Source organism: Camponotus floridanus, unplaced genomic scaffold (genome assembly GCF_003227725.1).
Source record: "Camponotus floridanus strain SB8 unplaced genomic scaffold, Cflo_v7.5 scaffold17, whole genome shotgun sequence".
Taxonomy (NCBI): domain Eukaryota; kingdom Metazoa; phylum Arthropoda; class Insecta; order Hymenoptera; family Formicidae; genus Camponotus; species Camponotus floridanus.
Window position 1 is genome coordinate 967,896 of NW_020229292.1, and position 25,788 is coordinate 993,683.

The 25,788-nt window shown below is 37.9% G+C and overlaps 1 protein-coding gene across 1 annotated transcript in view; it reads left to right on the top strand.

The window, feature by feature from the left end:
• The window catches only part of LOC105256072 (CUGBP Elav-like family member 1), a 519,054-nt gene that overhangs the window by 61,124 nt on the left and 432,142 nt on the right, over window positions 1–25,788 (top strand). Inside the window, exon 2 of the mRNA XM_025407275.1 lies at window positions 4,101–4,328. The gene's annotated coding sequence lies outside the window, so the exon portion shown is untranslated. The remainder of the gene's footprint in view (window positions 1–4,100; window positions 4,329–25,788) is intronic.

Genomic DNA, 25,788 nt, shown 5'->3' on the forward strand with positions numbered 1-25,788 from the left:
CCGTAAAAAAAATAAAATCTATTTTAATAGTGTTTCCGATATATTGAAATAAAATTTACAATTTTTACAATTTTTAAATTTACAATTTTTTTCAAGAAGATCAATGTATCATCGCAGTATCTTTTTAAGAGAAACTAAAAAATCAAGCAATTTTTCATTGATTTTTAAATGTTACTTTCAATTATATTATTTACAATTAAAGTGGCCAAGATTTTTTAATAATATCACTGAGAGAATAAATAAAAAATAATATAAATATATTGTTATAATGATATATTGTTATAAAAATTTAGATTTCAAATATACAACAAATATTTTACTTTTTTGTTCGATATACAGTTATTTATAACGCTGTAAAAAATTGCGACAAGTCTCATGTAGTGCGGTAAATCACTTTTATAACGGGATAGATAAATTTTAAAATTTGTGAAAAATTTTTTCTAAAAATCAAGATATTTTTGAATTTTATTCGATCCATATTGTATAAAATTATATAATTATGTAGCAATTATAGAATGTATCTCCCGTATCACAAGTCTGCTATAATTTTATAGTTCTATTTTATATAATATATAATATCGAAAATCTTTTGTTGAAAATCAATTACATTTCCGCAATTTTTGCATCTATTTTTGCTTTTATTTTGCACAGTCATGTTGATTAATATTACGAATGATTTAAGAGTAAATAAAATTCGAGATAATCAAATTGCGCGCATTACGTTATCAAGAAGATGTTTTAAAATCCGATCACATCGAGATGATGCGATTTCTGCAGATGATACCGGTGACTAGTTCACGATTCAATACTCGATAATGTCACTCTCTCGGACGACCCCTCGACGAGTCCCCATCGCCGTTGTTACACACTTACATTTGTAATCCGATAAAAATAATTTCCGAAAAGGATAGTCGGGGGCAAGACGGTGGCGATGTTCTCCGACACATTCCACTCGTATTCGCTATCAGACACGGCCGATCGATCTGATTGAATCGCGATTCGGACGTGTCCTTGGTGCGTTTGCGGGAACACGCACAGCGGAGGCAAATGAAATTCCCAGCCTGTCGAAAACAAGTTTTATTTCGTGGCACTTCGGTCCGATTGAGGGCGCAGGGGAGGGGGGCGTTGCGGATTGTTGCGCCAGGCGAGGGATTGTGACCGGGAGATGCGAAGGGATGAAGTCGAGAGAAGAGGAGAGTTGGTAACCCCCGTTCAACGATGAGCGACGAGAGTTTCCATTCTTCGATGAAACTTCTTGGCAACTCGTTTGAACGCCAAGACCAGCCTCTCCACTTTCTTCCGGATCTTATTTTGCTCGCCGCCGCCGCCGCCGCTCGCGAAACTTTTCCCGATTCCTCGGAGGTGTAACATAATATTTTCGCGGCTCGGGGACCGCAAGAACCGCGGGTTGGAATAACGCGGTTATCGAGTTCTGGGATTTTAACGTTATCAAATTCGTTATCGTACTCCCGGCGTGTTTACGAGATTAGCATCGTGACGCTTCGCTTCGTACACTTTCCTGAGAAGTCGATTACTGCATTCGCTACTATGTCAATTAATTACGTATGTTTATTATTTTCCAAGAACGTCTTCATTTTCCACAAGTGAAAAAAGAAGTTACAGTCGACCGTATTTTACACTTTAGATGTCATAGTTAAATAAAATAGTTATAAAATAGTAATCGCCTGTTGCGTATAATATTCCGAATGAAAAATACATGATTTTCAACCAAGATGGAGGAAAACTTTCTTAGGAAAGAGCAACGTTGCTATTTTTTTTTAGCTATATTCGAAGGAATATAAAGACGTTGCTCGCCGGGCGAATTTATTAGCATTTAACAAAATCGTTACGCGATCGGGTTCTCTTGGCCGAAGAGGCTCGCCTCGGAAGTGTGAAAACACGTTGTCGGCGGACTAATTAAATTTCTGCATTATTACGAGGACGGCCGTTTCTGCCACTCGGCGAGTTTTAATCTAGCGGAGTAATATCTTAGGCTACATTAGGTCTTACCCTCCGCGCCGACTGGCAGAGTGGCAGTGGGTTGAACAGGAAGATAGGGAGAGTTAACAGGGACGGGGATGCGGCAGAGGCCCGGCATAAGCCGTCTGCCTGCCAGCTAATCAATGATTCAACTCGCCAATTACAGAGGCGCCTCGAAAAATATCCTCTTCACCCCTTCCCCTGCGCCACCCTAGCGCGCCTGAAATATTCACGGATCGTATCTCCCTTCAATTCTATCCTTTTGGCTTCGCCATTTCGCTCGTTCGTCGCCTCATCTTTGCGGCCCGTCGTCTTAAATCTGCTTAAACATCGGCTCGGTGCCATGTGCTCGTACGTCTGTGCGCCCGCATTGCAACGATATCGATATTATTTAATCGAGATCCGATGCAACGGGGAGACGGGGAATATTTTAATTAATTAGAGACAATAGGAATTAATTTATCGAGTTTGATTTTATTCGCTTATTGCGCGCGGATTATCGGAGCGACCTACACGTTCATTATTTCCGCAAGAATGAAATATTTATTTACGCATTCTCGCTAATGAGGATACATAACGAGGCGAAATCTGGTTGCAACGAAAGTTGCATCGGGTCTTAAAATTAATTCGACGTATTGAAATTCCGTTATTATTATCGGATTATCAGCGGCAACAACGTTTTCTCCGAGAGCGGAACAGCATCTTCCTTGTCAGCGCGAAAATGTATTATTCTCTTATTGTTGCGTATTTGTTATGCACGAAATTTCATTACGTTTAGGAATGTTAAACTGTTTCGATTACAAGAGTTTATCCGGCACGAGAGGCGGAGCGGAAAAGCTCGTTTAGAAAAGTTCCGTCGATCTGCGAACGACCGCGTGCCGTCTGCGTCGCTCGCGCTCGAGAGACTATTCGCTGCCATTCCTCCTCGAATTATTCTTTCGCAATTTAATCAACCGGTTATAAAAGAACTTGGCTTGACCTTACAACTTTATTTTTGCATTTCCACGGTCCGCGCCGATTCACCTCCGTTTTTCCTCCTCGGGCGCGCTCTAAATTAAATTTCCTTTACCTCTCCGATGCCCAAGTTTCGCGAGCGAGAGAGAAAGACGGGCGGAGGACAACCAAGATCGTAGCTAAGAGGAAAAGATCCGGGAGGGGCGAGGGGGGGAGGCGGAAAGCGGAAGGTAGTAGAAGGGTAGAATGATGTAGAACTATGGTCGGTGGGAGGGAAAAAGCACAAAAATAGAATGTATATAAAAAATACACGACTGGGGTAGCTGCTCTCTTGCCTCCCTGGCCTCGGCTCGCCGGCATGAAAAATTCACTAGTTGGCCCCGGCTCTTATTGCAATCTTCGTTCGTGGAATTCTCGCGAAATTTAGCCACCTACAACAGGACAGAGGGCGACCTACGACCTACGGACCCTCTTCGATGTATACAAGCCCTTTCTTTCTTCCGCCGTGTTTCATCTCGAGGAGGCGTCCCTCTCTCCGAGCTGCTGCGAGCAGCATCGGAGACACAGAGGCTGGTATGGACTTTTCTCCCCCTTCTCTTGCCTGGAATGATTTTATTAAATTTGCTCTTATCATTCTGCTAGGCGGTATCCTATTGGCCGAGACGACGGCGCTGTTGCTTGGAAACGGAACGAGGTACGCGACATTGTTCCTTTTATCGCGCGCAGATCTATGGCAATGATATCGAGCCGAACATTATTATATCTTCTGCCAAGCAAATCGAACCGCTGTATTGTATGCGTTTCATATAAAAGGACAATTGATACAAATTAATAAACTACACAATCTACAATGTACATTAAAATAATTATTTGCGATAGAAACTAAAGCTAATATATATTTTATACTTTTTAATGCTCCATCTATCGTGGCAAAAAATTGATTTTATTAGCCAGTAGAATTAGTAAACAAGTCAAAGTTGATTTAAAAAGAGCTGTGCGAGTGAATTATTCAGACCATGCTCGAGTCTTCCGAGCTGACGGATGCTGACGGATAAAAATAATTAAGCTCTATTATCAAAGAAAACAATTTCTCTCGTAACTTTCATTCCGATTAAAGATTGTTTATTTAATTTACAATCTCTTTTCTTCCCCTCTTTCTGTTGCAGTGCCCGACCGTTACCGTTCGTTCGACACCGTCCGTGTTGTCATCGATAAGTGGATCGCGCGTATCGGATATGTGATTTTTCCTGTCGCCGTTTTTTTTTTCGTTCGCCTTCGGCTTCGCGCGTCTGACACATCGGGCTGATCAGTGAGGCATGTAACCACTGGTTTACTGGGACCGAGGCTTCTTCGTGCTCCCCCCGTTTCGTCTCCCCTTCGTCTCCATCGCCAAGGTAAGCACTACGGAAATGAGCTCGCGAGAGCGTAGAGTATATTTCGCGCGGGCAATGCGCGTGAAACGACTCGCGGCGTCTCGCGCGGGGGTGGGAAAGGGGGGAGAAGGGACGGGCGACGCCGCGACGCGACGACGGATAGTTTGCAAAAACTTGGTTAAGTCGCTTACAAAGAGGCAAAGTGACTGAGTCGGAGTAAAGCGAAACGCCGCGCTCTAACTTCGGGGCACTTCGTTATAAAGTTGGGGGAGTTGAATAATGTATTTTTATTATTTACCCGAAGCATGCGCCGCGGTGCCGGCCGGCGGTGATATATCGGATAAAGTCGCTTGTAATTTCCGGCGAACGTTAACTTTCCGCCGAAAGAAATCACACCGGATCACGCCACAACTTTCTTCAACACGGGAATATTTATACGCCTGTGTTAAGAGCGGTTCGTGCCGCACGCGGGATGTGTTTATTTGCCAAGTTTCATCCTGTTGTTTATTAAGGATTATTAACAATTTGCACATTTTTTTTTTTTTTTTTTTTATATAAAATTTCCCCGCATACACGCGTTGCGAAGAAACAAAGATTAAACTTAAGAGAAATATAATTTCGATGTTTCTTAAACATCGAGGCTTCATTTCTCCCAAATACAGTTTTTAAATTTGTCATATAATTGTTATATAATTGTTACATTTGTTATATAATTGTTCCGATTCATAAATAAATAACAAATAGGTTAAAGAAATGCATGTGATGAAGAAGCGAAGATTAAACTCGAGGCAACATCATAAAAAAATAATAATTTCAATTTTTCTTGCATATCTCAAAAATCGAGCCTTCATTTCCCCCAAATAAATATTTTAAATCTGTTAAAAATTTACAATCTATATTGATATAATGAGTAATAAAATAGGCAAACATAGGGAAACTTAATCTCATTCGTCAATATTTGGAGACTTTAAAACACGAACAAGCAACTCTGTGAGAAAATGTTTAATAGATTAATTGTTGCTGTTTACTCTGCGAAGAAAAGTATTGAACGTAGAATAAAAGAGGCTTCTAAAGTCGCTCGGATATTGTATAAAAGCGATGAGGTTTTTTTAAAGTTTTTTTTTCATATTACGCAAGCTTTTAGCCAAAGTTATATGGTAATCAATATCGATTAGCAATAATTGTGATAGACGCGGTCAGTGTTGTGTTAATTGCAGAGAAATTCGTTTGCACAATGAAATATCTTTTCTCTTATAAATTTGCAGATCAAAAAGAATTCAAAACTAACGAGATGTTTCTAATTTAATTACAACTTTACAATTTAAATTTCAATAATATGTCGTTGTACGTTTGATGATAAATTGGATCAAAAGAGATCTTTTAATTTTTTATAAATTAGTTTATAATAAAGAAATTTTAATTTTAACAACAATAACTGAAATACGACAATTAAATAAATTGATTCATATTTTCTGCTGTATCATATTTACGAGTTTTAGAAAGTAATATAAATAAAGTTTTTAAATTATACTTTATAGATGTACAGTCCTACTTTTATCATAAACGTTTCTATTAATTTTAGAAATTTAAATTTCTGGATTCTGCTTACATTAATACATGCATCGTATAAATAGATGTAAGAATAAACAATTCAAGATTTTAGTTTAATATAAAATAAGAATGAAATTGATGATAAGCTACTTACTTACGCTCTCTATTTGTTCGTATATCTTGGCGGAAACAATTCGCAGCATTGAAATTTCTAAGCGATTTCGAAAGCTTCCTTTTGCAAGCGTACAAAACGATAATTAATTTACGTATCTTGACGCGAAGATACGTTTCTCACCGCGCTCGAAGCGCGCATGAAAGATCGAGCGCAGACGGTGCCGCAGCGTCTTAAGTAGTCGAAGCGGAGAAAGCACCGCCTGCTCGATAATGCATCATCGTGTTGCACTATTTCACGGGGAAATGCGCCGGCACGTTTGTCGACTATGAGGCAGGGAAAGAGCGAGAGAGAGGGGAGCGATTATGAATGCGTTGGCTCACTCGCTCGCTCGCGTGACGTACACGCGAGACGTAAATCTTGAGGCGCGACTGCGCGGGATTTAAGAGGCACGCTTGCCGAGTGCGTTGCAGACCGACGCGGAGGGACGAAACCAAGTTATGGTCCCTAATTTATGGCACGGCCGAGCGAGCCACGGAAGTTTCTCTCGCTGGCGAAGGCATTCGGGATTTAAGCCCGATTGCAATTGACGCCCCGGTTCTGCCCCCCGCACTTTTGTCCTTCGTTCTCGTAACGACTTTAGTTAGTTATTCGCCCAGGCCCGGAGTAGTCAACGCGCTCGCCAAGTTAGTTTGTTTTGCATCGTTGAGCTCTCGCAGTTGGCAGTTAACGGGCCGCGTGTGTCGGCAGAGGCAAGAAGATGCCTCGTGTAAGCGATCGATGCAACTCTCGCAAACATCGTAAGAATATGTAATGTTTATATATAAAATAATTAGCAATTAAATAATTGAAAAAGTTTCCAGACCCTCGACTTGAAATGTCAATGTTCGTCGTGAATAAAAGACAATCCAGTTGCTGTTGATATAAGATTCAATCGTTATTGGTAGCGCTGATCACCATGTTCATTCGCGACAAAGGGCCCGACAGGTAGGGCGCAGGTGAGTAATAATGCACGCGCAATTTGGAGATGCGGGTCACTCCGAAAATATTCGGCCTTTGAAGGGACACGCCGGGTTTTTCGCCTCGCACTTCCGCGCACGCGCATCACACACGTATGCATCTATGGAATTCAAACGAAATGGAATTTTAAAAATTGAATCGCCGAGACTCGCGCTTTACGCCCGCGCAACACCGGCGGTATTACAAAAGCACGGGGGGCAATTTCATTCATATGTAATAAGACGGGCGCATCTGGTGCCACGCACATAACGAATGCCCTGTCATCGCTTTTCGGGAAGCCCGAGCTGTTTTCGATATTAAGACACTTTGCGTTATCTATAAACCACCCCCGCGCGGGTCTCCCCCACGCTCTCTTTCTCTTTCTCTCTTTCGCTCTCTCATTCTCCCTTGGCATTCAGGTTGAGAACAAGCGCGCTAGATATTCCGTTATAAAGAGGCGGTGTAATACCGTACCGGCCATCAGGCTCAAAATAGTGCGGGTGGGAAAGGGGGACGAGCGGAGGGGGGGGAGGGAGTGAAAAGGATGAGGGGAACAGGCGGGGGGATTGTTGTGAGGTCTGCAACGAAAATTAGCATTTTTTCCATGCGACCGACCTGCGTAGCTAATATCGCGGATATAAAGAGGCAAGCGAGTGGTGGCTGGAGGGGATTTGCAGCGGGGTGGTCTGAAAAAAAAAAAGAGCCAGGCGTATTTGCTGCGGAAAGATTAACGTGTAACGAGCTACCGTGAACAAGCTGACGTTAAAGCTTTTTACATAAACGCACGCTCGGTTTTTGATCGCACGCTCACGCTTCGTCGGTGTCCATAGACGCGGACTCTCTCTGTGATCGCTTCATTGTGCCTCCTACGATAGCGCGCGATTGCAGAAGGAGGGTAGGGTTATATCGATTTTCGCCGGAAACGACGTCGCCCGCAACGACCGATCGAACGTTGTTTGCATCTCGCAATTTGAAAATTGCAAACGCGTTTCTGCATGGAAACAGGGAAATGTAATCAGTTCGCGCATTATTTAGAACGGAAGAAAGCTCGCGCGAGAGATTTTAGAAACGATAAAATTCGATCGAATTTTTTCGTTTTTTTTTTAAGAGAGATTTTTCACCAGATTTTCATCAGCTCAATTATAAGAAGTGAATAATCTCGCGAGTGATAAAATTGAAAATCGACAGTGTATTCTAAAAATAACACAAAGTGTGTGCACATACATATTTGATGTAAAAAATGTAATTTATATTTCCGCACGTTTTACATCTTACGTATTTAAATATCTTCTCCAACTATACCGCGGAATTTTAACGTATTATTTGCGTAGCTATCGATAAACTTTTCGTACATTTTTCAATTTCCGCACTTTAGCTCCTCGCCTCGCATAGCGTATAGAAATCTCTGTGTAGGTTACACCTGTTTTCTTTTATCCCTGGAAAGCTCCGAGCTTCCCGGAGATTTCAATGTATCGCGCTAATATTTGAAACCATCTTTCAAGTATAATGCGCAAAAGTACGTGCAAAGCATGCAGTGCATTTTTTATGTAATCGCCGGATATGTGTACCAAACGCTGAAATTTACGGATATCGAGTTCCGGATTCTAATCACATTAATTTTTAAATTTGCATCAATTATTCGGCATTAAAAGCAATCTCTTTCCTCCCTCTACAAACGTATATGTAGACTTTTTCAAATAACATTTTCAAAAGAAAATGATTGCATTTGCAAGTCTTTATTAAGCCTTAACGTAAAATTTCACACGAAATTAATAAATAATCAAATAAACAGTCGCTCATTTATATGTCAATTGTCCGGCAACAATGAACATGTATTCCTTACACGGGCGAATGGCCGGCTCATTGTTAGCGGAATCGCGAAGTAGTTGGACACGTGCTCAAAATCATGTCAGCGGGCTATTTGTCAGATTAACGTAATTCGCTCTTTAACGCTTGAAACTCGACGGGTTTCGCCTCGCGATATCTCGCGATGGACGGTGAAATATTGACGTAGCCGCGGGGCAATGTATCATGCTCATTTCGCGAAAACCATCTCGTGCGCCAAAATGGCACATGCCGAGTGACGAATCGCAAAACTAGATAAACGCTTCGCGCGACATCGAACGCGCGGACGCGCTCCCTCGTGAATACGCGGCCGCAACATTTACTATCGGCCGACGTTTAATAATTGATTAATCGGATGATTACGGGGGCGGATCGAATGATAATGCTGCATTATTTAGGGTAATCAACCTACATTATTGAGTGTCTGGCGAAATGCGGTTAACGCCATGCATGTTTCAAAGGTGCGACGTAAATCCACAGTTGGCGCAAAATATGCCTGCGCCTCTCTCCCGTTGTACGTTAACGTTGTGCGCTGATTAAGATTTGCATTTACACCTGCTAATGCGTTGTAATTTTAATCTTTAAAAATGCCGCTCCAATCCCTCGTCATCGTTTACGATTATAATTGTATGCATTAATAGCGGAATAATCGGAGCACTTTTAACGATTTAAAAAAATTCCAACTTACTTATAATTGCGTCGCGTTTGAATCGAGGATGTGCGATGAGACGTTTGCGACACGTGAGGATTATTAAGCAATTTCATAAAGTCCCTACTGCGGTGATAATAAAGATAAGAGAGTAATATCCGTCACAATCTCATGCATTCTCCCCCGCGAGCTGTAATATTCTTTACACCTAGTTTGCGGGCTCTTTAGAATTTTCACTTTTTGAGAATTTTTACGCCTCGACATGTAAAAATTATCACCCGCTCGCTCGTCGGGCGTCGCTTATACTAAAAAATTCCATTTTTGGCCGTCGCGCAAACTCGTCTCGGTTTAACGCGAAAATTTCTCCGTCGACGCGGGATAAAGTTCGCGACACCTCTTAGTCCGGGCGACCCCCAGAGTATCCCGGTGCCTCGGTAAGCCTGTTATTCGGCTACGTGCGGTTTAAAAGCGACCGCTGAACCGGATCGCCGTTCGCAGATGCATTGTGCGGGGAATAGGTGTACGTGTGGCGCGGGCGTACGTGGATCATACGGTTCCTATTGTCCCGGTCCCTTGTCACTCCGCGGCATATCCCTTGATACCTGTGGGAAGGCACAAATGCTTTCGAAGAACACCTCGATCTATGTAGCCGTCCGCGCGACGCTATACGTGCCCCCGTAGAAGGCGTCCATCAAGCACCATCCTCGCCAACCTACTTCTGCCATCGGGTGCTCCTTTTCATCGGGCTGCCGCGAAGGTTATCGAGAGCATTTACCGCTCCTTCATATCGCTTTCATGACGATCTTTGAGCGCCCGCGTCGTCCTGTCATTTCTGAGGAATTTGATAAAATAAATCTTGAAGCTCATTAATATTACAGGCTACAGATGCTACTATATGCGACGAAATTTGCAAAACTTATTCAAATGTTAAGTATATTTCTTTTTAGAACGCACATATCCAAAATCATTTCAGAGAATATTACTTAAAAAAATATAACTTTTAAAAAATTACTTTTAAAAAATATAAATAATAATAAATAGTGCAATTATAATTTGAAAGAATAAATTTGGAAACATGAAATTGATCGGTTTAGTTTATAAAATTTAATTGTCACTTTTGATATCGTTTGAAAATAATTTTGGCACCACTTTGGAAATAACTCATCTTTTTTAAATTTTATAACATTTGAATAGCAGCTAGCGTGTTTTGAAAATCGATGTTATCGGTTCTTTCGAACGATCGTTTGTTCGAAACTCGCCGCTTCGCTCGATCGCCCTTGGGTGTTGCAACAATTTTACGGCAAATCGCGACGATCTTTCACCCTGCCGCTTGTAAAAAATAGCTGATATAACCTGGGCGATATATTATCGGCCGCGTCGCACAATTTTAGATTCTCCATTTGCTAACTCAATTGCAACATGAACGCTTCATTATTACTATATAAGAAAAAAATTTTGATAAGTTTATAAGCGAGGATTTCTCTTATAAATATATAAAAGAGGCAAAATATTATTTCATTAATTATTCTTAAAGTAATTTATATTCTTAATTATTTTTTATAGTAATTTATATAATATACATTCAGTGAATTTTTTCTATCCATTTTTAAGATTGTGTTGTTATAATTAAAAGACGATAGATATGACGACAATTTAAATAATTCTTTTATAACTATATTTTTTACAATATTAAGTTTAAATTCTTTAAATTCCAAATCAAGTCTAAATGTTTACATCATCGAAGGATGATTTAATAAAGATTTCCCTATTGAACAAGAACTAGAGCAACAAGAATGGGGTCACGAACGTCGAGTCACCCTACATTTCAACTCGTCAGAAATTTGAAATATTACCATAAGTCTCTCTGTTTCGGTTCTCAATTTCGCAGTCTGGCAGTTTTCAACCTTTATGCCAAATTAATTAGCAAAGTTATCTCGACTCGTTTATCAAATTAACTCTTCTCCGAGCGGCGCCTGCGATCAGACTCCTTCCCCGGGTATATATGTGCGCTATTGTTTCGGCACGACGGTGTATCGATTGGTACATAACGGCTGATGACGGTCGCGATTCGTATCGGAAAGTGTGATAAAGTCAGCACGCGTGCACAGACTTTGTTGTGTGCGAGCGTGATAAATTAGTCGAGCCTTCATAAACATTTCACAGCTGCTGCCGACATCCAGAGTCCAACCCAAACCCTCTCTCCGTCAGCTCCATGTTGCAGTCGCCGATCCCTTTCCTCCCCCTCATCGTACCTCGCGCATTGTCCCGCGTCCTCGCATCAGACAGAGAGGAAGAGGATGATACCACTCGATACTTTATAGACGCGGTTTGACTGGCGAATTTTTCCGGTCGGTCCGTGCGATTGGGACGAGTGGAATCCTCACGGCACGATCAACGGACATGTAATTTATCGACTGGAAGATTGGAAGCCCGCCGCAGTAGCAATCGACTATTCCGCTGGAGAACGCATCGTATTTAATGGCTTCGTTTCATAAGGCTTCCTCAAAGAACTTTGTTCTCTTTGCTTTACCAAGACGAGCTCGAAGGTTTCCAGATTATGAAGAGACTGTGAATGTCAGCCGTTTCGCGGACTATAACAATTCATTAAAGCATGGTTGAATGCACCTAGGTCCGATTGTATAAAGCGAAGGTTGGAAAGTGAATCGCAACAATCGGTTTAGTTAATTAATTCTGGATAGCGATCCAATCTATATTATAACTTTAATTATAAATGAAAGGCAAGAGGAAATTTAGTCTAGACTAGAATCAGATTTAACTGATAATAATGCAATCCTTAATTAACTGATTCCGCTTGTCGATTTCATTTTTGAATTATATCTTTGCGATCGTAATACGGATAAAGAATTGAATTTTGTGTTGCGGTTATATATAATATAAACGCCAATTAAGTTTAGCGCAATTAAATTTTACGACTTTAATTTTGCGCTTTCGCGATAAAGTAAATTTTACACTGCCGCGCGAATTACATCCTACGAGGCAGGAATTATTGACACGTGGCATAAAATACGACATGTAAAATTAAATACGACGTCGCAAGAGTAAGTTCAACGCCAATTAACCGGCATGCCGGTGGAAGAAAATTGCTATGGGAATTAGTTAATCGCGAATGGAGCGTTTTAAAAACATTTTGATCCCCGGGGCTCCGGAACGGACGACATCGAGATACGCTACTGGCCAGCTGGCTGGGATTAAGTCCGTTTTCCTCGACTGTTAATGGTGGGAAAAGGATGGAGTTGTGAAGGAAGGTGGGATACGCGAAGGGTTGGAAGGAACGAGGGAGGAAGGCGAAACGACGAGTAGTTTGGAAAAGAGAAAGAGAAAGACAGATACTTTGTCGTTCGAATTGGAGGCGAAAGTTCTGTTAGAACCGGATCGTAATTCTCGCCGGGCGTCTGCAAAGGGACCAAAGAAAACGGCTAGCTCTCGCAAACGGAAAAGAACGAAAGGCGATGGGATAACCCGACTCTCCAACACGTTCCACGTAACGAGCTGTAAATCGTGTTTATATGTTCCACAATCTACTTTCTGCGATAGTAATTATGCGGATATGACAAAAACGTATAAACAGAAAGCTGCAATTGCTAAAGGATATTTTAATCAGCGTTTACAATCATTTTTTAAATTGATTCTCGTATTTTACGAAAACCTTAAACGCGTCGATTATATTTTTATAATGGCACTTAAGAAGATTATCTATAAAAACATATATACATTTCAGAGAAAGAGAGAAAGTTTTGTCCTTTTTATATATAAAATGTATAAAAAAGATTTTTCTCTGACACAGCTTTAACAATTTAAAAAAATAAAAAGTTATTTAAATAGATTACTCGAATATTTTCACATCTACAATTTTCTCTCTATTTCCTCTTCTGTTCTCTCCGTAAAAATTAAGTTTTAAAAAACTTGGTTAATTAAGATGTATTATTGGCGTATACGATATTGTAGATTATACACAGTTCGAAAAGAAGAAAGCGGTACTGGTGGAAATGTTGGTATCTGTTGCTTTATATAACATCGCTTTATAATTAACAAAGACTGGTACAAAAGTTGAGCGAACTCACGGCGTAACATCCATGCTTTTTTGCTGCCTTATTTGAGAGAGAATAATTAGGAAAACGAAAATCGGCGCGATGGGATATAACGAGGGCAACCGAAACAATGTTCTTAAACCGCCCTTGTTCCGGACCGGAATTCTGGCCACATCCGCTGCCTGGGTCCGGCATAACGCAGACCTCCGTACACACGCACACACGCTCAAATATGCATGCAGTTCCCGTATCTATGAACCGCCGTCCACATACTAAAATATAATCCGGTAGATTGTAATAGGCACGATATTAAATTTAGTTCGCCCGGAAACTCGGCAGTAAGCACACGGTTCGGGCATTAACTTAAACGCCATTGTTAAGCCGCGTAATTAATTATCGTCGGTTTGCTTATACACATACTTCCGCGTTCAAGCGTCTACTTCACTAATTGCGATACAATAATCAGGCGCCGTAATCCATTGAAAAAAAGGCGTATTTTATTGATAATCTTTCGTATTTTTTTTTTTTATTTATACTCGCAATTTTACGAATAAGACGAAATAAAGAAATTTAATTACCAATTCTTCAGTTTTTCATTTTCTTTCTTTTGCAAAAAAATGTGTTATTTTTTTTCCTAAAAAAAAACCATTCGAATTTTTCTAAAAAAGCCATTTAAATTCACGTATATAAATTAAGTTTTAACCCGCTTTTGTTCTAATAAGATCCGACGTTGCATGTGAGTTTAATTTAAATTCGACATTAAAGTTTTTCACAGTTGCTTCAAGTGCGAGAGGGGCGATTCTTTTTTGAAATGGAAGGCGAGATAGGAGGCGTTTCTGTCCGTAGACTACTTTATCAAATCATTCTAGTGACATGCGCTAACGTAGGTCGCTTCGGCAAGTAATTCAGGAATTCGTTCGTCCTCGTTTGCTCCCTTCCTTTCGGCGGAGATGCTACTTCCGTCCTCGTCCATCTCATCCGTCTCATCCCTATACGCGTCCTGGTGCGAGTCTTAAGGTGTCAAAGTCGGCAGAAAGCCTCGCAGCTGCTGCAGAGGCGAAAACGCTCCTTTCGTGATATTCTGATAAGTTTCTTAAGTACAAGCTCGCGCAGAAGAGTCGTTGATGCTTTTAGAAGATTAATTTGTACACTGCTGTTTCTCTTTAGAGCACCGATAAGAATAGCCAATATCTAAAAGTTTCTTAAAATTGTCGTCGTTAAAATCAATAGAATTTTTGTTTGCTTTGTGTGAATCTTCAAGCATCTTCTGTATATCCGGAAATTCCCTTCCTCTCTTTCGATTCCATTTAAATTGTTTCGACTTTAAAGCTTGCTTAGAAGCCATCAAAAAATCATACTTATTATGACGGCCATCGAAATCTATGGATCTTTTATCGATACTCTACAGTTACTTCGGTGTGTGCTTTGACAGAAAATATTCATTGACGATGTATGGAAAACCATGAAGTGCAAAGTTTAGATCGTTTTTCTCCAGAAAGAAGAAATTCTTGAGAAATTGCTTTCTGAACTTTCTTTAGCGTCGCAATGCATGTCAAATCTTTATTCGAGTAGCAAACATGTGAAATTTAATATGAATCTTTTATTTCATCTTTAAAAAAATATTCGAACGTATACTTGTAAATTACACGATTAAATAAAACATTATAAATCTTACATCTCTTATATTATACTATCACTATATATATGTAAATGTTGAGAAATTTCATTTTTGAAGTTATTTTTAGAGTTACATTTCATATTTCTTACATTTGAAAATTTATTCTTGCGAGAGAATTACAATGGAGAGAGCTTACAACGCTTTTACAACATGTTACTATTCAGAGTGACAGGGAACATGTTTCCACTTCCATGGATTTTGGGTCGCTCTAAGATGCCCCGTAAATGATACCTCGGAGGCCAGTAGTACTAACCTGTTCTTGTCCAGCCTCTTTCCAAGTGCCCTAAAGAGACTTAACTTACGCTGATCCACTGAAAGCCACGCTCCCGAAACAGAGTACTCTCTAACCATAGTTTTAACGACGATTACGTGTTCTTTTGACAGGCTATATTTTCAGACATTATAGATTCTCACACTGTGTGTTGTTATTTGATACATTATTAATATTTTGATTAATACATTAATATAATATACGTATATATGAAAAAATAAATAATAATTCGTAAATAATTTTTGTAAGCAGTGATGTATTAAAAAATAATAATTTTGCAAAAGTATATTTTTACAAATCGCTTCTATGTATTTACTTTATTAAATTTATTAAATTTAATTTAAGATAATGGTTAGTTAATAAGAAAACGCGTGCTTTTGTGCAGTATATATTACTTAAAATTATAAAGTATTATCTAAAATTATATATCATAATTTATGGCTGTTGTACATTAATGGTTTCGAGCTTTATAAAGCTTCTTAATTCCTTTTGAGTCTGGGAGGCGACTGTCGTATTCGTCCTTTTACATTGATAGTATTTAATCGATCGCCAAAAATTTGACATAAGCTTCTTAACGTACCAAATGGATCTCCTTTTAATTAGTTTCAACATAGTTAGGCCGAGCTTTTGAAGACTTAAATTTAGAATACTGATATATTTTACTCGTAATAATATCCTTTGTATTTTATATATGGATGTTGCTAAAAGAGAATAATAAAATATATTTTTGACACATTTTTCCTTTATTTATACTTCTATTGTTTTGTTTTCTGAATATATATTTTTTATTTTTATTGTCTTATTTTTATGTCAGAGTCGTATATTTATACCCGTAGATATTTATTTATTTAAAGTGTATCAAATAAATTTATTTATTTATTTATTTAAAGTGTATCAAATAAATTCGAATTGAAACGAGATAAAGATAACATAAATAGGACAAAATAACATTAAAAATAATGAATCATTTTTACGAGACCAAGCTATCTTTCGCGTGTTGGCGACTGTGTTGCGGAATATTATCGCGGTATCTAATTTTGATGCGATCATTAAAATTCATTGGCATGGAATTTGGCGGAGCACGGTTTTCCGCGACCGGAGATCGCGAACGACCTAATTTATGTCGTTTCGACAGTTATTTGTGACTTTGGCCCAAGGCAAGAGCAATGTTAATCGGATTTAAATATGCTCACCTACATACCTCGTGTCAATTCTTTTTAAAATATGATACGTACGTATCTGTTGCGATCAATGAATTTTGATCGAGAGATTCTACGATGATGTGGAAAAACATGCATATTAAATATACAAATATATATATATTTTTTTACAATAATTAATAGTGACAATAAATTGCCAAAACTTTTGATTACTGGAGCTTATAACAAAAATTGCCATAAACTTTTTCACAAAAAAATTATTGCTTTCTTATTTTTCTATAAATTCATTTCCAGAATCTTTGAATAAAGCAATATAAAACTATTATGGAAAAGCCTATCATGAAAATATTTATTGTACTAATTAATAAAACATTTATTATATTTAATATTTTTATTACATTTATCTCTCTATAATTAATAAAATATTTATTAAATTAATTTATTCTTATAAGTTTTATCGAAAAAATTGTTATCGACCGTCTAAGCGTATCCTGAAATTCGTAAAGCCAAGTCTCACGTTACGTACATGAATAACACGTGGAAAAATATGGGATTTATGACGTAAAAAGTTATTATGTCGCGATGCGGACAAAACTAGTCCGTATTGCGAGCATCGCGATCGTATAGCGGAGTCACCCGTTCGCTTTAATCTCACTGAAAATCCAATTAAACTACTTTGCGATTGCGGCGCGTCCCAGCAGCGTGCCGGCTTCCGACATGCACGAAATTCGCAACTCGCGCTCTGTAACTTGTTTGCCTCGGCTTTTGGTGGCCTATGCGCGTTCTATTACGTCGAAATATACCGCCGTCCGAACGTCAGGCTCCTCTACAAATTGATACCGGACAACGTTTGTATCCTAACAACGACGTTGACGCTGTCGATACGTCCCGCCGTATGTTGCGGCCTTCGTCAAATCGGTCAATACGGTGCTTGATAAATTGCGCGATAAAAAGCGTCCCAGCTTCGCATTGATTACTTCTTTGACATTTTTCAGATAGATACTTCACAGATGCAGTCGTCAATTAAAAGCATCTTTGCGCGTGACTATTTTCATAAAAAAAAAAAAAGAAATATTTTAACAATTGAGTGGACATAAAGCTACGTGATTATCATTACCTCTTTTTGATATTACACGATTTTTATCGAATAATGTGTTTAATATTTTTTAATAATTTTATTCTTACTTTTAGAAAACTCACTTTGTTATAAAAAGCGTGTAAAATAATTGTTTTAATAATCTGTTTTTATTTATATCATACATTTATACTTTAGTTGTGTATTGGGAGCATGATTATACTTATTGTGAATATTATTTTTCTTCTCTTTTCGATATCTACTAATAATTCTGTACAAAGCACAAAGAATAATAGGTCTTGATTATAAATGTAAAAAAAAAATAGTGTCTTTTTTATATCGATAAAGTTTTTCATTTATGAAATTTTTAAATAAGGAGACGCATACATATAATTGTTCGTACATATCTAGATTAGAACATATATAATATGTTTTGTTTTTATCTTTTTATCGTTTCATAAGCTCACAACACAAGATGCGGATTTATCGCTGTGAAAGGGACAGGGGGATTAGCTCGTCTTGCGAAAACACGTACGGCGATTTCGCTCAAGCAAGGAGAACGTACGTAATCCGCGAGAAGCTTCTATTCGATTTCGAACGAGAGCCTAGGGCAAGTCCATCTTGAAATCTCGTCTATATGCGCATCCCTCACGAGCACTTTTCTTTGAGGATCTGTTTTTATAATATCGTGAGGTGCGATTCTCCTCGCGATTTTCCTTTGGTTTTTCTTCGCGCGCTTTTCGTTATTCCTATATCGACTCGTTTCGTTGTAATTATAAGGCGCGAGGAGAAATGTGAAAATTTTACGAGATGTGGCTGGCAGCGAAAAAGACGAATCGAAGAAGAATGGCGTGTCGGGAAGGACGTGGAGTGGCGTAGCAGCTCTCGAAATTTTAAACGTTACCTTGTCTTCTTACGGCCTCTTAAACCGCCAAGTACCGGTTTACTTTGCACCTTCCGGCTCTTTAAAGCAAGCCGGAATACCTTTTTACGAAAGTTACGTGAAAATAGGAGCACGCCGAGATCGACCGCGGCGGACTTTGGAAACAAAAATATCCGAGAGAGAGATCACTAGGAGATGAAAAACTTATTGCGAAATATTTCTTACATCTTCGCACTTTTGCGCGAAAAATTCGCTTCCTTTGTGAAAGACGGACTGTCGCGAGAAAAATCATTCCATATATATTTCTTTCTTTTTATAAAAGTTAGAAGTTAAAAAAAATATTTCTTTCTTTTTCGTTAGACTTTAAAAAAAAATTACATCTCACTTTTGTCAATTAAAATTATAAAATTGATCTTATTGAGATTTGTATCAGTAAAATAATATGAATTTACATTATTTGATACGAATATTGTAGGTTAAACGACGAAGTCTTTTATTTCCGTTCGATATATTCGTATCAATTTATGTATATTGAAAAGTCAGAACGTTCAAAAACACCACAAAATTCGTGGAAAAGCTTTTGAAATTCTAAATTGATAGACATACATATGCATTATTTCATTTTTACATAACATGTAGTTTAAAAAGAAATTGTTTTTTATAATTTTATATCTAAACATATATGGTTTAATATAATTATGAATTTTTCTTGATTATTATATTTATAATTATTTATAATCTCGCGTATATCGAAACAAGTTAGAGTAAATAGAAAGGAAACTTGATTCATTTTTTCTTGTTACGCTAAAAGGATACAAAACTTGTACGAATTTGTTAATACCCGATATCATCAACGTATGAAAGTTTAATGTTATCGAAGCACCGACGGAGCTTTAAGCAATTTTGGTATCTTTAGCTCCTTCCCACGTCGGAGAAACCCTCTTGGAAAGCACGCCGGTGCCTCTCCAACCATCGGAAATCGTGGATTACTGTCTTCTTTTCGTTGTGTAAGAATACCACGGCGAACTTCCGCCGCGGCGAAAGAAAAATAGATCTCGCCGGATACGATCTCCCCCGAGAGATAACTTTTATATTTATCAAAAAAGGACCTCTATGTGTACACGCTACCGTCAGCTGCTCTCTTGTATTTCTAAGAGCACTTTAAAAACCGCGTGACGACATTGCTGTTGATATTGATCCGTGTTCCTTCCCCCTTGAATGCTGTACACGAAATTCATACAATTTGAGCATGTACGTATATATACAACAAATATAGAAATTATCCGACATTACAAGTCAGTGGTTTCTAAAAGGTGCAGCGTAAACAGAAATTCCATTCTTTATTTCCTAATTGAATTGAAAATATTTTCAAAAACGATACATTATTTTCGATACGTTTCTCCGTCAGATTGTACGAAATATTTAAAGATCGCAGATGTGTTTTTAACTACACATTCGATTTAATTTATATAAATCCATGAGACTGATTTATGCACATTCTGTGTTTTTGACATTGTATATTTTAAGTTTGATAAATAAAATTTATTTTTAATTTATTTATTTAAAAAAATTTTTTTACCGTGATTCAGATAATTGTACGGTTATATTTTTTATTTATAGGACGCGCGCGCGGCTCTTTAATGCCGTCTGATTAGTGCTGCGCTTTTAGCACTTAAATTCGTTGAGCTATTTACTGCACCGGAATAGTTTAAGAAAACCGTGAAATTGAATTGTCTCAAGAGCCGCGTTTCCGCGACCACGTTACGTGGCGACGGTGCATGAATTTGCGGAGGCATTAGAGTTACACCGCAACAAAGAAAAGTGTACAGTGAAAGAAGACTCGATTATTCGGTCTCACGATCTCTCTTTCTCTCGCGCGTCATCGTTCCGCCCGATTTTTCTCTCCACCGCTCGCAGAATGCAAGTGAACGCTGTAAACAACGACGGGCTATGCATTTGCATATTTGCATTAACAAAACGGATAGTCTGATTTGCATGTTGAGCGCTTTCATCTTTTTTATTTAAACGAGCCTGGGATATATAACTCTCTTAAAACGCGCTTCACACACCCGTTCCCTCGAATTCCGCGCGCTTCGAACAGTGACAGCTTTATCCTATCCTCACGTTAATTAAAATCTATTAAACATAAAGATAATACGCTATTCGCTGGCGAACAAATAAATATTTATTTTTTTGCAGAAATCGTTCTTTGAGTACACCATTTGCTATTCGAGGACTGATTTCTGTACAGTTTCGCAGAGAGTTTTTTATACGTCCTTTCATCTCTACGGATTCTTCGGTCAATTCGTAATTCATATTCTAGCTAAGAATTTACAAAAATAAAATAAATTTTTTAAATAATTTGACGTTTAAAGATTTTAACTTTCAAGCTTCATTATCGATATATTATGTCGTGAGGAAAAATAGCTTAATCAAATTGTCGTCAAATTAAATTCTAGCAAGAAGAAATTTATTTACGCGGAAATCCTATTCTGCGAAAACCTTATTATTGAAGATGCAAACACACACATAGTTTGTATATTATTATCTCTTTCAAATTTTCGCTTATTGGTCTATATTTTGTCTTGCGACATGAATTATCAAAGGCTGCGGCGTCTTTACGATCGCTTAAGCACGCGCGATCGCATAGGGGAACATTCGCGAGCATGCGATCTCGTAAATCTGTCCATCTCGCATTCGTTGCGAACGTTATGCATCCCGGAAGTTTTCGAGCCGTCGTAGCTGCGGGGCTTCGGCTGAATGGACGCATCGATCACGTATTCCGAATGCGCTTCCCTCCTACAACCCTCTCTGGGTGGGCTCTTCCCGCGCCACGACCGATCGCAAATCGATCCATCAACCCCTCGCGAGTCACGAATACTGACGCGAAAGATACTTCGTCGAGCAGCTATTCCCCCCTCGCTCGGCAACCAAAATGGACAGCGCGCGTTACGTGTATAACCCACGTCTGGGTAACTTTTGAAATAGATCGAAAATGCGATCGCGTCGAACTTTGCTCCCTTTACACTGACGCGCGAGTAAAATAAATCCGTGTAACACAGATACATAACGAGTTTATTCGTTGCGGCTCGCAAGAGTATTCGCGTCACGAAATGTATAAGTTGCCTTTAAATTAGAATAGTGAACACGTACTGTAAATAAAACGTATATTTGTAAATGTGCAATTTACACAGCGCGTCCTTGCTTTCTCATTTTTATTCATTATCCAGCTTTGAATCGGTTTGATTTTTCTCTTTATCTTATTTTCATTAATTAATTCATCCTCATAAACACAACTTAAGTTGTGAAATAATTGATGAGTGTGTGGTGAATCTCTTGAGTATACTTTATATTTTTCACATTTAAATAAAACATGCAAGGGAACTTGATTTAAGTATTACTTTTATTTCATCGATAATCGATAAAACTATTTGAAATAAATCACACCTCTCGAGATGTAAAAGTTTGGGCTAACATTAATTAATTCATTATTCTATTTTTAACGAAAGCTCATGAATGTGAATTACGTAATTTAAAAAATCATTACCTTTAGAGCAGATGATTACTTGTAGATTAATTGCGTTTTTTATCTTATTCAATTTTTAAGAAAATATTGATAAGATAATAATAGATGAAACAGAAATTATTTTTCAATCAAAAGATTAACGAATAGATTCAAGATAGTATTTAAAGTTTGATCAGTAATTATAATAATTATAATTGTTGTTATTATAATATTGGAATAATATAATTATATACATAATTTATATGAAAGTGTGTTTTTTTACGTTTTATTGTAACTAGTAATTATTTAAATATTAAAAAGTTATATCGAAAAATGCTAAAAAAATCATAATATAAATGAAAAAACTTTTAGTAATATTTAACGATTATAATTAAGATATAATCATTTAATTATAGGCACATTTCGATTATGTTTTCATATTTATATTCCTAAAAAATTTAAATGATATGACTTGAAAACATTCACACGTTGGGTAGCTCGGATACCTCTGGTTCACTATACCTGTATTACTGTAAGCCCTGAGGGTGCCAATTTCCGTGTGCATGTGTGCGCGGCCTTATTTCTTATAAAAAGTTATAGTAGTCACGGAATTTTTTTTGGATTCGAGAGAAGTAACATCCACTTGATAAGCTATTAAAACTTACTTACTTAAAAACTTACTTTTATACTAACCCATCAAAACTTACGCTTTCAGAAATTAACGAGAACGTGTGAATATTATTTTTTGAGAGACGAATCGGTAATACGAGGACATAATCGCAAAATTCGCAAAGTCACACATATTATGGGTGAAATCGACGTCTGTTGGAATTTAAATATCCTCGAGGGTTTTCTGCTGCAGCAACGAGCAACGCTTGCGCAGGCATTCTTCGAAAGCAACCACATTAATGAAATTGCCAGGGCAAACACCGGCGTAATTCGAAACCGCTGATACAATATTTAATTGAATTCTTAACGCTACGACCGGCAGGTGGTTCCTCGCTTAGTTTGGAAACACGTCGTTCTGCGGCCAACTCTACCGGAGATACGCTAATAATTGCTTACACGCATTATGCGGCTGCGTGCGCTTGCATCGTGAAATCCGCTACGTTTGTTTCGCGTAATAATAGCTCTATAAACATCAACCATTTTAAGCTTTTTCTCCTGTGATTTTAAAACGATGAAAAAATGTAGACACTTATATGTAAAACACGTTTAATAGACTGAAACTAATCACTACCTAGAAGCTAGAAATTTTGAAATTTAAATTCTAATAACTATCCAGATCTGATTAGTGATAAGGTACAGATGTGAAAAAAAGGCTTTAACGTGCTACAAATCATCTTGTTTCGATTTTATCAATCACTCGAGTTATCTTTCTTCCCTACTTGTAGCGTATAAAAGCGTAGGAGCGATAGAAAGCGCAAAAGTAGAAACAAAATCCCTGCAAATCGTCGACTTTTGTCGAAACGAGGCACAGAAATCCTTTGAAGGATCTCGAGAATAATGATCCGTGCTAAACTTTTCTTCCAGCTTCTCTCCGAAGACATCCGACGTGCATCATTATTTACGGCGCTTTTTGGAACGTAAGACGACCATGCACGAAAATTGACGACAGTCGAGCCACGTATTCGCCAAGCACCCTCTTATGAGAGAGACGAGTATATCACGCTTGACACAAAATGCCAATCTGGTCTCCTTCTACGATAAACAAAGCAACACAGTCGGCATATTTCGCTTTCGTCGCTAATGCTGAAATAACAAACCCACATCACGGGAGACAGTTTGTTTTATCTCGCAGTTCCTTTGAACTGTCGTCCCTCGTTTGTACTTATCGAATCAAACATGCAAGAGGGGGTGGGTTCAGAGGGCTCCGAAGCGCGGGATTCAAAGGTGCTGCAGAATACGGATTTTCTGGTTAGACTCAGACTGTTATAAGAAACCCCCTGCTCTATTAAATCGAGCCTCAAGTATTCGAAATCTCGTCTCAGCAGTGCGCGTAAAGAATTGTGAATCTGCGTCTCGAGTCAACAAGCGTTACAAGGTTTGTTGATCTCTCTCGTTGTCGTTACATCGAGATTTTCTCCGAGAATTTGATAATCTTAAAAGAAATATTTCTTATGTAATACAATATTAATTATGTATATTTTCGCGATTAATAATAATGAATTATTTTAAATTACAAAATATGTATCGCGATATAGAATTTTTTTAAATAGATTGGTCTGTAGGAAGAAAATTTGATAATAAATTTTATTTTCTTCTCAGAATGTTTTAAATAGATTATTCTGTAAAAATAAATTTTTTGATAATAGAATTATTTTCTTCAATCTTTAAACATATATATCAAAAACATTTTGAATTAAAGATAATTATTTCTTGAAAACTGCAAAATTTGAGTATAATTTCAAGTCAAATTGACATTTAAATCCGGATTAGCGGATTTATTGCAATAAAAAAGACATTCGAAAAAGAAATTTAAAAGAGATTCGAAAAAGAAATTCAATCATTTCATAAAGCGAAATTTGTTATAATAATTATTATAATAGTATAATAATAATATAATTATTATTATTATATAATTTTTTGCAAAATTATAATTTGAGCTTCTTCAATTTAACACTTAAACTTACGCTCAAAGATTGAATATTTAATCAAATCGTGTCTTGATAAGAGGATTATTACGACGTGTAATGCATGCGGACACGTGCGAGAAGGAACTATCGACGTCACTATAAGTGCTTGTTCAGGATGCTTGCCATATAATCGACAATTTTGCAGCTGCACTTCCAACAAGATTTATTTAATACATCAAGTATTAGTTGTTACAAACGTCAAAAAACTGTCAGCGTTAATATTATTCGCGATTAAATTTGCAAACGTTGATACGCATCTCAAATCGCAAATAGCCGTATTGCGAATATTTTCAAGTTCTGCATATTTTAAAGTTAACATAAACATATGTGCAGTCAGAGACTTCGATAAGTTAAATTGAACAGAAGCTGATTACTAAGTAAATAAGTCGATTATCGATTATTCGCGAGTAAACTAATATCCAGTTTTTATTATTTCTTCATATATATGTGTATGTAAATTTTTACGTATGTATTTTTATGGACACGAGAAAACCCGATAGCGGAACAATTGCGTGCTTACGCTATCCTCTTTAAAACACAGCTATAGAGATATAATACAACTGCTTGTGAAGCCATTATGCGTCGCAATTTATGATCGTAAAAGATACTTCGAATCCCGGGTGTGGCTACAAATATACAATGCATGTTCTTGCGAACCAAATACTTTGACATTGGAATTTTTTCACCGTTTTGAGCCGCACGAATATCCGATAACGGAGCAAATTCCATATATATCCGCTCCGCTCGAAATCTTTACGGATATATACGGATTGTACTGCAGTTTTAAAAATATGTGCTCGTTGCAACTTCGCAATTACGATCAAAGAAGCGATGACCTTCGATATACGGGAAGGACCATCGGGAGACTTCGAATCGAGAACCCATCGCAGTCTCGGGAATTGCTTCCGAATTATTAGTTTCTTCTTTCTCCTCCTTCGTCTTCCTCCTTTTTTTGCGCTCCTTTTATCCCGCCGAAACGGCCTCGCGAGCGGTCGTGCAAGAAGCCCGTGTGGAAGGACTTGCGGCCTACCTATCGTAGACTTGATAAACAGCCGACCCTTGCTGCGG